We start from the raw sequence: 11,534 nt of genomic DNA on the forward strand, positions 1-11,534 counted from the left end.
GCAGATTTACTGTTACATTCACACCAAAACATGTCTTTTGTTACTATTCTCCCATTGCTGGGGTTCGTGATCATGAACGTCCATGACAATCTCTTTCATCTATCAAAGGCCCTGCCATTGCTGACATGAATAATTTGTAGGGGGCAGGGGAAAATCAGTTTCATAGGGTGGCTAGCTCTTGTAATTGAAATAAGTCCAGTTCCCCTGTGTCAGAACAGGTGCTCAATTAAGGGGATAGAGTTGTACCTGGGGCTATAAAGGGTCAGAGAGTGAACCAGCCATTTAGTCAGAGTTGGCTGAGGAAGTACTGGGTGAGTAAGAAAGCTTGTGAATTAGGGCTTATTGATCAGTTAGGAAAGGTAGTTGAAAGCTGACAGAGACCAGGGGAGTGGAGATGGCCTTGGTTCCTGGGGGAAGTAGAAGGTGTTTCCTGGAGGAATGCTAAGTGTAAGGACAGTAGTAAGAGAGGCTTGTTGGCTAACTTCTGCCAAGCTAGAGACTATATGTAGGAAATGGCTGCCTGAAAGCAGTTGAGTTAGTTGCCTCCTTGTCCTAAATTGGTGACCTAGGGCTGAAGGCAGCAGAGTAAATACCCTCTACTGTTGGAGAACTGAATATAGAGAAAGAGTAGGAGGGTGTGAGGAATGCTCCTCTGGTTAAAATAATCTCCCTACCGAGAGGCTGTGAGGATTACACTTCAATGTAGAATTGCACTTCAGTTGGAGGGCTTAGGTGGCCATCCTGGCAGAGGGATAAAAGAGCTGATGTGTGGTGGAAGATGCTAGCACATGGCCTATCACGGAATAAGATTTTAAGGATTATATGCATTGTGTGATATGGACTGATTTGTACAATCTTAATGATAAACTGACTCCAAGGAAGGATATTATTGAGACAAAGCTTGTGTGAGGTTATTGGGGAACTCTGAAGGAGTGGAAACTGAGGCAAGTGTGACTGGCATGCTGAGAACTACCCAGGCGGGTGCTCCAAGTAAGGCTAGCTTATTACAAGTAGTATCTCTCCTATTTATCTGTCATTAGATCAATATTTTTCCAGATAGGTATGTATTTTCTTCTGATATACAGCTTTCTCTGTTCTGAATTATCATATGCTACATATATTATGATACTCTATGTCACTTCTGTCACCTTCCTATAAGACTTTGATTAATACCTGCTTTGGTTGTGTTTACAATAATTCTTTTTTTCTTCTTCTTAAAGAGAAGATACAAGAATTTCTGGGTTTTTTTTTTTGCCACCAGCAAATAAGTGTCTTAACTAGAACATATGTTCATCATCAATTCTCATGCATAAGCATGCTGCTTGTGGCAACCCTGTGAAGATTTAATTAAGTGGAAGCAGGATCAGCCCCTAGCTGAGTAAACTGAACTCAAGCACTGATGAATGTGTAACCTATGTAGCAGGAAGGTAAGTCTATTTACTCAACAATACTGTGCTACAGAGTTCTTCTCTGGCTTAAAATATTTGCACAGACCATGAGCTCCTATCTTTGCAAGAGACTATAGTGGGATTTTTCTATTGGAATATTACTAAATACTAAAAGTGAAAATAACAGGATTCACTTTTTTCATTTTTAGGAATCCAGAGCCAGTCTTTACTATCAGACAGTTAGTTATGCATGCCTACAATTTTAAATTCCTTTATGAATAATACTACAAAGAAACCATTACAGCACAGCAGTTACAATGCACCCTACTTAGACTAACATCATTAAATAGAGGTTCATTTCATTTAAAAATGAAGAATATAACACTGGGCCTAAACTCCTCTCTCTATATATATATATAAATTACAGGGATTGGGATTTCTGACAATCTGAGATCTTTTATGTAGGCTCACCCTGTGTATTATATTGACAATTAAATGAAACCTTTAGTTTCCACATGATCAGTGGCTTTACCACCCATGCTATTGAGCACGTACAGCACTGTGGGTGGAGTAGGGGCAGGGCCATGGTTCCAGGGGCCCCCACTTGTTCTGGTTTAGGGCCCTGGAGACCTTAATCCAGCTCTAACTTCCACACTAGTTTCAAAATTCCTACTGCATGTGGTTAACAACTTCCTACACTCCCTCTAGTGTGCTGAAATAGCAGCTACTTTGCAGTCACTGATAGCTCTATACCAGGTGTGGCCGGGGTGAAAGTAAGTCTAGGGACTTACGGGTACAGGGCTGGGCTGGGGCTGGCTCTGGCCCCCAGAAGGGGCAGGGCCTCAGGCAGAAGGGATGGGGCTGGGGGAGGTCAGCCAGCCCTGGACCACCCTGTACCAGCAAATGCTGTCGCCTTCCCCCTCCTTGGGGTAACAGCGGCAGCTGGGGCCTCTGGCAGTGGTTTAAAGGTCCCTGGGAGATAGCGGTGGCCGGGGCCCTTTAAATTGTCCCTGGAGCCCCACCGCCGTTGCAGCAGGGCTCCAGGGATGGGGCTCTGGCTGCCACTACTGTCCTGGGCCCTTTAAATCGCTGCCCCAGCCCCACTGCTGCTACCGCAGGGCTCTGGCAGCAATTTAAAGGGCTGGGGGTTCCAGCTGCTGCTGGGAGCTGCAGGCCCTTTAAATTGCGCCTGGGGAAGCCGATCCACCCCAGTACCATGAAAAATATTGAATTATCCAGATCTGATACAAGCCCTTGATAGTAACCACAGATTGATGGCTTTTTCTAGAGCACAGCTAAGAGCTAGGAGAGGGAAAGAATCAACAAAGGACTGGTGGAGACTTGTCTTGTTGGTATACGTGGATGCCAATGAAGACTTCCAGGATAAAACAGTAATGGACTAATTTACAGCTCTTAAATTGGACTTGTAGATAAAGATCAATGAAAGGAGGTCAATAAATGCTAAAAGGCTATGACATTGGCCACAGAACTTAGTTTCTTAACAGCTTCTAGCAGGTCACCAGAAGAGAAACAGCTGCTAGTGAGGAAATGGAAGCTGATCATCATGAGCTCTGTAAGTACAGCTGTCCAATATGTATGATTGAAAAGGTCACTTCTTATCTGGTACACAAGGTAAGAACTAGAAAGTGATCTGTTTGTAAAATGAGGGGGAACTAGTGATCCAAAAATTGGAGAACAGTACAGTTAAATGATTGGGGAAGGGGGGAACAACTAATCCCTCTCCCCCTCCGCTGACAGTGTTCATAATCAGAAATGTAAAGTAGGCCTGGACAAAGTGTCTGGTAAAATCCCCTCGCTCACTGTGGAGGACAGCAAGTTGAAGTAGCAAAGCATGGAGGTACCACTTTTTGTTTAGGTCTGGGCTGCTAAATGATAATGGGAATGGGCTTCTCTTTTTACGTAGTCTGTTGCAGCCCCAAGCTTGGTGATGCCTTGAAGACATTGCCCCACTTGCTGTCAGTTTTGTCATGTTAGAACTCCCATTCTGCTAATAGCATAAGGCTGGATTACACCACCATACAGCAGGACATTAAGCACTATTGTATGATATGCACAGCACCTCTGTATACTCTGGTTATGGGACTGACTTACCACTGCATCATTTTAACTTACACCAGTATAACTCACTGTTACACCATAATAAAACTAGAGTAATGCACTGGTGAATCAGGTTCCTTTAACATCCCAAATCTCTCTCTGTGAAGATAAATTCCAAGACTCCAAGTGACCACTCCAGCTGAAATTCCTGATAATCAGGTCTGAGCGCTTAGACCTGCTGTGGGACAGTGTTTCTGTGGAAGAGACTGCCCAGTCTGCACTCTCGGCAAGATTCCTGCACTGAGAGTGAGAGCTCAGCTGAAATCACTGAGGGCTGGGGGAACCTCAAGAGACCAACTTACAGAGGACATGGTGGCAGCAGAAGGTGACAGCGCAGGGCCATTGGCAACAGAGCAATAAAGTGAACAGTGGCACAACAAACAGTGGCCAGAGTGAACAGTGAGCAGCTGGAGGAACAAGCAAGGTGCCGTCTTGCCCCTCACCTGGGAGGTGAACTCATGTGACAGCACCTCTGAACTCTGAGTCTACACTGACCAAGGATAACACCAGTGAGTATTAATGAGGCTGTTAAGAATGCTGGAGACACAACACAGTTCATGCGAACAAACATTGCTGTGGCATCATACTTTCTATTTGGGCAAGAGATACCACACACTACAAACTGGAGGCCAATATTAAGTGCATTGTCACTTGTTCATCCTGAAGTTGAACACTGGTTCTGAACAAGACCAGTAAATGCTCACTGTCTTTCTGCAAGAAACTCCATGTGCATCTAGCCAGTCAGTGGTGCAACAGTGAAAGACTCAACAGGTGGAAAAAGTGAAGACCTCTCTCACCACATGCAAAAAAAATTGCATACATAGCTAAAGAATGCACCAATGCAAATGGTCATCAAGTATTAAGTCACTGTGTACATAATCTTGATGTCAGTGGTAGGTCAGTATGTGCATTTCTAGATGACACATTGGCTGCATCTGTGACAACCCGCATATTAGAGTTAAATGCTTGTCAGTTGGACACCAAACAGATGGCTGCTTGTGCATTTGATGGAGCTACAAACTTCTCTGGGAAAACGCTATGGCTTTCTCATAAGTGCTTCTTGGCTGTTGTCTTAAAATTACTCCAGCCATTACTACTGGCTTTGGAAAGCATCATCCAAGATGGGATGGATCTAAGTAGTGAGGCTGGTGGATTACTTTTTGCTACTACATTCAGAGAAGACTATTGCCATTCTCTCTTGTAAGTTTACTGTTGAAACCACTTGGGTCATTAAACAATGCCATCCAGGCATCTGCTACAACAGTAGTAGATCTTTGTAGAAGATCCAGCAATAGAAGCTACATTTGGATCAATCAGAGCTATCCATTGAAAGTACTGGAAGAAGCAAAGACCTCAGTCCAGAAGTTGACTAATGAAGGCATTTATATTGAATCCTTAAGACAACTGAAAGTACAGACTTGATTCTTAAATCTACAACAGCAATTTCTAGATTCTACTCAACCTCTATGTGGCTTTTAAAGATCCCTGTCTTATAAAAAACCAACAGTTGAGTGGAGTGAGGCACTACCAGGATTGGGGCTGCCATGTGCTCAGGACAGAATAGAGAATTTGAACACAGAGTGGAATATCCTAAAACAAATGAATGAAGATTTGACTTCAAGGTTTTTTATCCTCACTAGTGGCTCAACCCACTCTTTATGCTACGTTTCCTGGGCTGAAAGAAGTAGGAATTCATCTCTTGCTACTCCCAGTCATAACAGCTACAGTTGAGCATTCTTTTTCAACATTGAATAGAATTCTGTGTTTTGAAAAGTTGCCTTCTGCCTGATCCTGTGAATGAATTAATGACCATATCAGTTGAAGGAATGGAAGTACTGGACACATGAGAAGCCACCAAAGATGAATGCATTGCATTCAAGAAGCTCATTAACAGAGTTGTGCAAAATTATGAAGAAATCAAGAAGGATTTAGATGTAGTGCTTCATAGAAGGTTTGAGTAGACAACTTTAATTTGTATGATTTTAAAATCCTAATAAAATGATCAACTTTTCAGTTTTTACTATGGTGCCATACAGCCCACCTTCACTCTCTCTCAGCCCTCATCAGCCCTGATCCTTCTCCCCCTCCGCCACCTCTGAATTTCAACTCCTGGGGAAAACAGACTGGTATAACTTCATTTCAGTTTTATTTAATGCTGCTAGTCAGATGCAGTACTTTTGAATACATTGGCCTTCTATACAACCATTCCAAGAGAACCCTATCTGACTTTTTTCTAATATCACTTTTACTGTAACCAAGTGATACTAGCCATATTTTCTCAAGTGGTGTTAATTACTTTCAACAAATAACTTATTTGATAAACATCCTAATTTTTTTTACAGTGACTTAACTTTCTTCTAAAGACTCCATTCACACTGTCACAGAATGAAATAGTTAAATTTTCTTACTGAATAAGAAACCTAGCTGCTACTACAACAGTGGTCCCCAGTTAGCAGCCCCTAGGTGGCACTCCTCTTCTTCCCTCCCCCCCCCCCATCCCAACCCCCTGATTTAAACACTAATATTCTTAAGTATGTCATGGACCAGTCACAGGAACTGAATTTTTGTTCATTGCCCATGACCTGTCCATGACTTTTTTTTACTAAAAATACCATGATTAAATCATAGCCTTAAGGAATAGTAAAATGTTTACATTATTCCTGGTTGGCATTATTAAGTCAAAGACCCTGTTATACACTTAAATGTAGTGTTGACAATAGGTAACTTGAAAATGCAACAACATACCTACAATTGCAGGTGTATCAATTAGCAAAACTGAGTAAAGGTTGAAATGAGAGCCAAAATAAGCAGGCCTTACAGCGTACACATCTCTGCAAGCAAATGCACTTGCAGTAGAGGTAAGCGTAGATTCCATTCCTAAACATAATTACTGAATTATGGATCATATGAGCTTGACCTTGTATTAACCTTGTCTGGCTATATTTTCCAGACCTGAAGAGCTGTGTGAAGCTCAAAAGCTTATCTCCTCCAATAGAAGTTGGTGGGTGAAGGATTATCTTTTACTAGACCTTGTCTTGCATTGTAAATTAATAACATTCTAACCTCAGAAGGGGAGTCCTAAAAGCAAATTATATTTCATGCCCTAAACAAATTTTTAAATACTTCAAAATCTGACTTTTGGAGAACTCCCAATCCACTTAAGTAGAGGGAAAAATAGGAATAGGGTGGTATGTGGAGGAAGCAAGTGTTAATAGCAATTGGGAATGGAACTGTTGGAAATTCAGGTTTAGGAACAGGCCTGTTTGGTGGATTAATGACTACTTGAAAGGTAACTTATGTCTGCTGTACAGAAATGGATGTTAAATAAACATAATACTTCTGCCAGAAGGCTTCAGCATTTCCTTATTTTAGTTCTTGTACTTAAACAATTACCCCAAAATCACAGCCACCTGCTCCCTGAAACCAAAGCACAATTGACTCACTCACCTGCACTCTACACTGTCTGCTGCTGACCTGACTCTAGTTGCAAGCTTCTCCAGAGCCCCATAACTTGTAACAGAACCAAACCACCCTGACCATTTAAGTGGTGGTTCTTCAATTTTTTTAAGTTTACCCCACTACTGTGGTTATAGTTTACTCTGTGCTTAACTTGTGTCAGGGCTTAGCCATTCATAGCCCCAGCACCTCTGGGCTTGCTTCATCTGTACCTGTGTGTGTGTTTTAATTGCTTGAGCCCCAGCACATCTTTCATTTCAAATTAAGCACTAGGTATACTAGTTAGATTAAAGTCATGGGTTCCATTCCTGGCTCTACCTCTGCTTCTAACCTTTCCTTGTGGTCTAGGTAGGCATTTACATCCATTTTATAGAGATAAAAAAAATCTAACATTGCTAACTGGTAGTATTTGAGACTCTCTCCCTGTACAATGAAGTATGCTGGCATAGTAAAAGCAGCAAAGATCTAGTGTAGATGTGGTTATACTAGTATAAAAGTGCTCTGCTAAAACAAACCATATAGCCTTAAGACACTGTTATGAAAGTATAACTGCATCGACCCTAGGGATCTTACCGACATAATGATGTTACAAAAAAATCACACTCTTAAGTGACAATTATGTTGGTAAAACTTCTTAAGCATAGACCGAAGGGGAGGGATTGCCAAAGCTTGTGAAGATTCATTGTCTAACTCCACTATGACTTAGGGCAAAATGTGGACCATATAATTAAATTTAAAATGTTATCCAGAAATATGCAAATTGTCTAAATTTTGCATAAAATATTGCACCATGTACAGTTGCAACCTCATGTCTTAAAGGAAAATTAGTGATGAAAGTGACTATAGGCAGCTAAACAAACATTTGTCCAAGAAAATATAAATATATCTACATATACAAGTAAACTAGGTTTTTTTAGAAATGTCACTCAGTTGCTTAACTGTGAGGGGTGTGAATAGGGAAGCTTTCATATTAAAGATACTTTGGATGAGAGTTTCTGCTGCAATGATTACTGTGTATGCCATGCAGCATTCTAGCTGAATACATGAGAAAAGCAGAGAAACTCAGTTACTGTAAGGCAAATTCTGTGTTTAAAAAAAATTAAATTTCTGCTTTTCTCATTAAAAGCAGAACTATATTTCCTGTCTGTAACTTACACTACATCACACTATAGGATGCTGTCTTCTGTTTCTTGTTTGTGTGGGTTTTTTGATAGGCCCCATATTTAGTGGCGTGGGGAGAGGGAGGGTGATACTGTTCTTGGCAGTCATAGGGATTAGAATATCCTTCATGTCACATAGCAGTTTCTGTTCATTTCACTTGAATTCCTTCTGGCCTACCTATTAAACCACCTAATAATAACCAAATGGCTCTGTCTCAGAGCTCATCTTCTTTCTATCCTTAAAGAGAGGAACCCATTAATTCTGGTTGACATGACTTGCTGTGGAGAGCAGAATAACCTACACAAGATGGTTGTAAATTCTTTGCTAATTCTTTATGGCAAGTAGAGCACAAACCAGTCTGTCTTGTCTTGGATGACATCAAGGACCCAAATTGTCAAGACCACCCCCAATTCCTCTGCAAACTATAACATTAAAGTATAGTTTAGTTGTTACGGGCATCAACCAGCATGGTAGTTGGTCATAGGTGACAATTTTAGTGTCTCCCCCCCCCCCAACATCACACAGGTGTATAATACTTAGGGCCCTACCAAATTCACTATCAATTTTGGTCAACTTCAGTCATAGATTTAAAAAAATCTGACATTTCAGTGGTGTAACTGTTGGGCTCCTGACCCAAAAAGGGGTCAGGGTGTGTGTGCACAAAGTTAATGTAGGGGCATCACAGAATTGCTGCCCTTATTTCTGTGCTGCCTTCAGAGCCGGGTGGACCAGAGAGCAGCAGCTGCTGGCCAGAAGCCCAGCTCTGAAGGCTGTGCCGCTGCTGGCAGCAGCATTGCCTCAGAGCTGGGATTCTGGCCAGCAGCCACTGTGCTGTGATCACCCAGCTCTGAAGTAAGAATGGCATGGTATTGCCACCCTTACTTTTGTGCAGTTGCCTTCAGAGCTGGGCACCTTGCCCCCAGCTGCTGCTCTCCGGCTCTGAAGGCAGCAGACAAGTAAGGGTGGCAATACCACAACCCCCTAAAATCTTGTGAGACACACACACATACACCCCCCTGCAACCACCTTTTGGGTTGTGTCCCCCAGTTTGAGAAACACTGGTCTACCCTTGTGAAATCTGCTCTTGTGTGTACTTTTACCTATACTATAAAGATTTCACAGGGGAGACCAGCTTTCATGGTCTGTGATGCATTTTTCATGGCCGTGAATTTGGTGGGGCCCTAATAATACTTATGACAACATTATAAAATGATAACACCAACCCCCTTTTGAGATTTCATTAGGTTACCATCTCTTACTGGTAACTTTTTTTTTTTGCTCTGCAGCATGTTCAAGGTCCCAGACAATTTGTCCCATCTCAACTATAAAAGATTAACCAAATAGTGCAATTGTCCTGGAACAAGATAACACTCACAACACACTCTGGGTCAGCTGAGGCAGTGTCGGGCTCTATTCTGAAAATGCAACTCAGCACTTAACTGGTAAGGTGCCAGGTAGCTACTGCTTTGAGCAGATGCTGACAGGCACTTGTATTCTCTTATAGCTGGTATGGGCAGTGCCCAATTGGGTTGGAGGGTAAGCTATACTAATTCAGTTACACACCCTACATCAGCTGAATCGGTGCCTTTTGTTGTTCCACACAACACAAATGATTGTATTATTAGAAGGAAAACATATAACTACTTCTGGATTCTAACCTTACATGCAACATACTCAATGATTTATTTGTGGTTTCAGTCTACATATGGGGACTGAAACCACACAAATGTCTTTGAGCTGTGAATAGAAGTAGAATGTCATGGTTCTGATCAAAATCCTCTTGAGCTCAGTAGGAATGTTTCCATGGACTCCACTAGGAGTTGGATGGCATCCATAATTAGCAAATGATAATACAAACCACAATATGTATAGAAAGAAGGAGAAACTACATGCCTAAGCTAGGCACTAATTTTCATGTTTAGTTCCTTTTGTACCAGGATCTCTAACTGTTCCTCAGAAGTAGGGAAATTGACTCTCAGAGAGGTTAATTATTATCAAATGATTTTTCCCAAGGTCATAAAGCTTAGTTTAGGGGAGGTGGTGCTGGTGAATTTCTTTGCCATCACCTCATTGAAATCAATCACTGAGCAGACGTTGCTGTATATTTTGACAGATTGCTGTGTTGGTTGGCTGCACAGTTTGAGTTCTAAATAAGGCATGTTAAAATGTGTCCCTTTGAATTATGGCTTTCTGGTATTTTATTAGCAATTTAATACTATTGTGCAAGTAACTTTTTTCTCTGCTAAACTGTTCAGATACTTATTGAAGTTTTGGCCCCAGGATTAGTCAATGGCTGCATACCTGCCTATTATGATGCACTCAGATGGTTTTTCTTCCTGGGAATTCCTGGAGATTTGCTCTCTGAAATCAAATGCTCTACCAGATTAATCTTTGGGACTCTTCCCTTTGCTCTCTTTTTATTCTGAGGTAGCACTGATAGCTTTTTGGAAGGGATTTTCATCTTTATGCTGAAGGTTTATCATGCAAATAAAGATACTGGTCTCAGTGATTTCTGCTTCTTCAGTTCTGTCTGAGCCACAAAGTTTACAAAAATAATCATTCTTTACATTCACAGTAATGGAATTTTGCCTCCAATGTGTCCCTTTAGAAAATGAGATTTAGATTCATAAATCAGTTGGGCATAGCTATGCTGAGTGCAGCAACGCCTAGATGCATCTTTAAAAATCAAGATTTTTAGGCCTTACTGAACTAGTGAATGATACTACACCTTCACTGGCAGTTTGTCTGTACATATCCATATTTGGATGCAATTTCTATTTTAATTTGACACTTTTTTTATTTATGTAATACATGGTATTCAAGGATTTCTAAATAACACTACTCAAAAGGACCATTTCAGGGGGCTGCTTAGTGCTATTTGTGTTATACCAATAAAATAAAAACCAGCAGGATCTTCTTAAAGGGAAAAAGGCAAAATACCACATTTATTGTGAATACAGAATCATAGTAAGCAGTTATAGCTATAACATTCCATTCAATCTCATATTTACACACATTCATTCCTACACACACACAAGTTCTGCAAGGTTGTTATCATAGTTACCAGCCTTAGAGTTGCTCATGCCAAGCCACTGGCCAGGTGGCCTGGACAGGAGGAGGGAGCAGGGCCTTGTCAGATGCTCATCTGACAGTCCTGGAAGTTGGTTTGCAGAATCAGACCCCAAAGTTTTCACTTTTTAGAGTCCATTTTTATAGGAATTTCTTCCTATGCCAGTCTATGGGAATAGCTTCATCATGCTGTTGCTGAATCAATCAGCAGATAACATCTAGCAGCACGGAGCCGTCAGGAATGTGCTATCTTGTTCTTTGGTTCTCCCATTCTTGAGGCTGTTGGGTGGATTCCAGTCTGCCCTCTGGGAGTCCTCTGGTTATTTCCACTTGACGCTGCCT

General features: G+C 41.4%; 1 long non-coding RNA gene across 1 annotated transcript; it reads left to right on the forward strand.

Moving 5' to 3' along the window:
* The first annotated feature begins 294 nt into the window (after window positions 1-294).
* LOC122465531 lies at window positions 295-2,945 on the forward strand. The gene is made up of 3 exons (XR_006290448.1): window positions 295-311; window positions 1,221-1,427; window positions 2,677-2,945. It is a non-coding gene; the product is annotated as an uncharacterized LOC122465531 (long non-coding RNA).
* Window positions 2,946-11,534: the final 8,589 nt, after the last annotated feature.

This window comes from Chelonia mydas, chromosome 4 (assembly GCF_015237465.2).
Source record: "Chelonia mydas isolate rCheMyd1 chromosome 4, rCheMyd1.pri.v2, whole genome shotgun sequence".
NCBI lineage: Eukaryota > Metazoa > Chordata > Testudines > Cheloniidae > Chelonia > Chelonia mydas.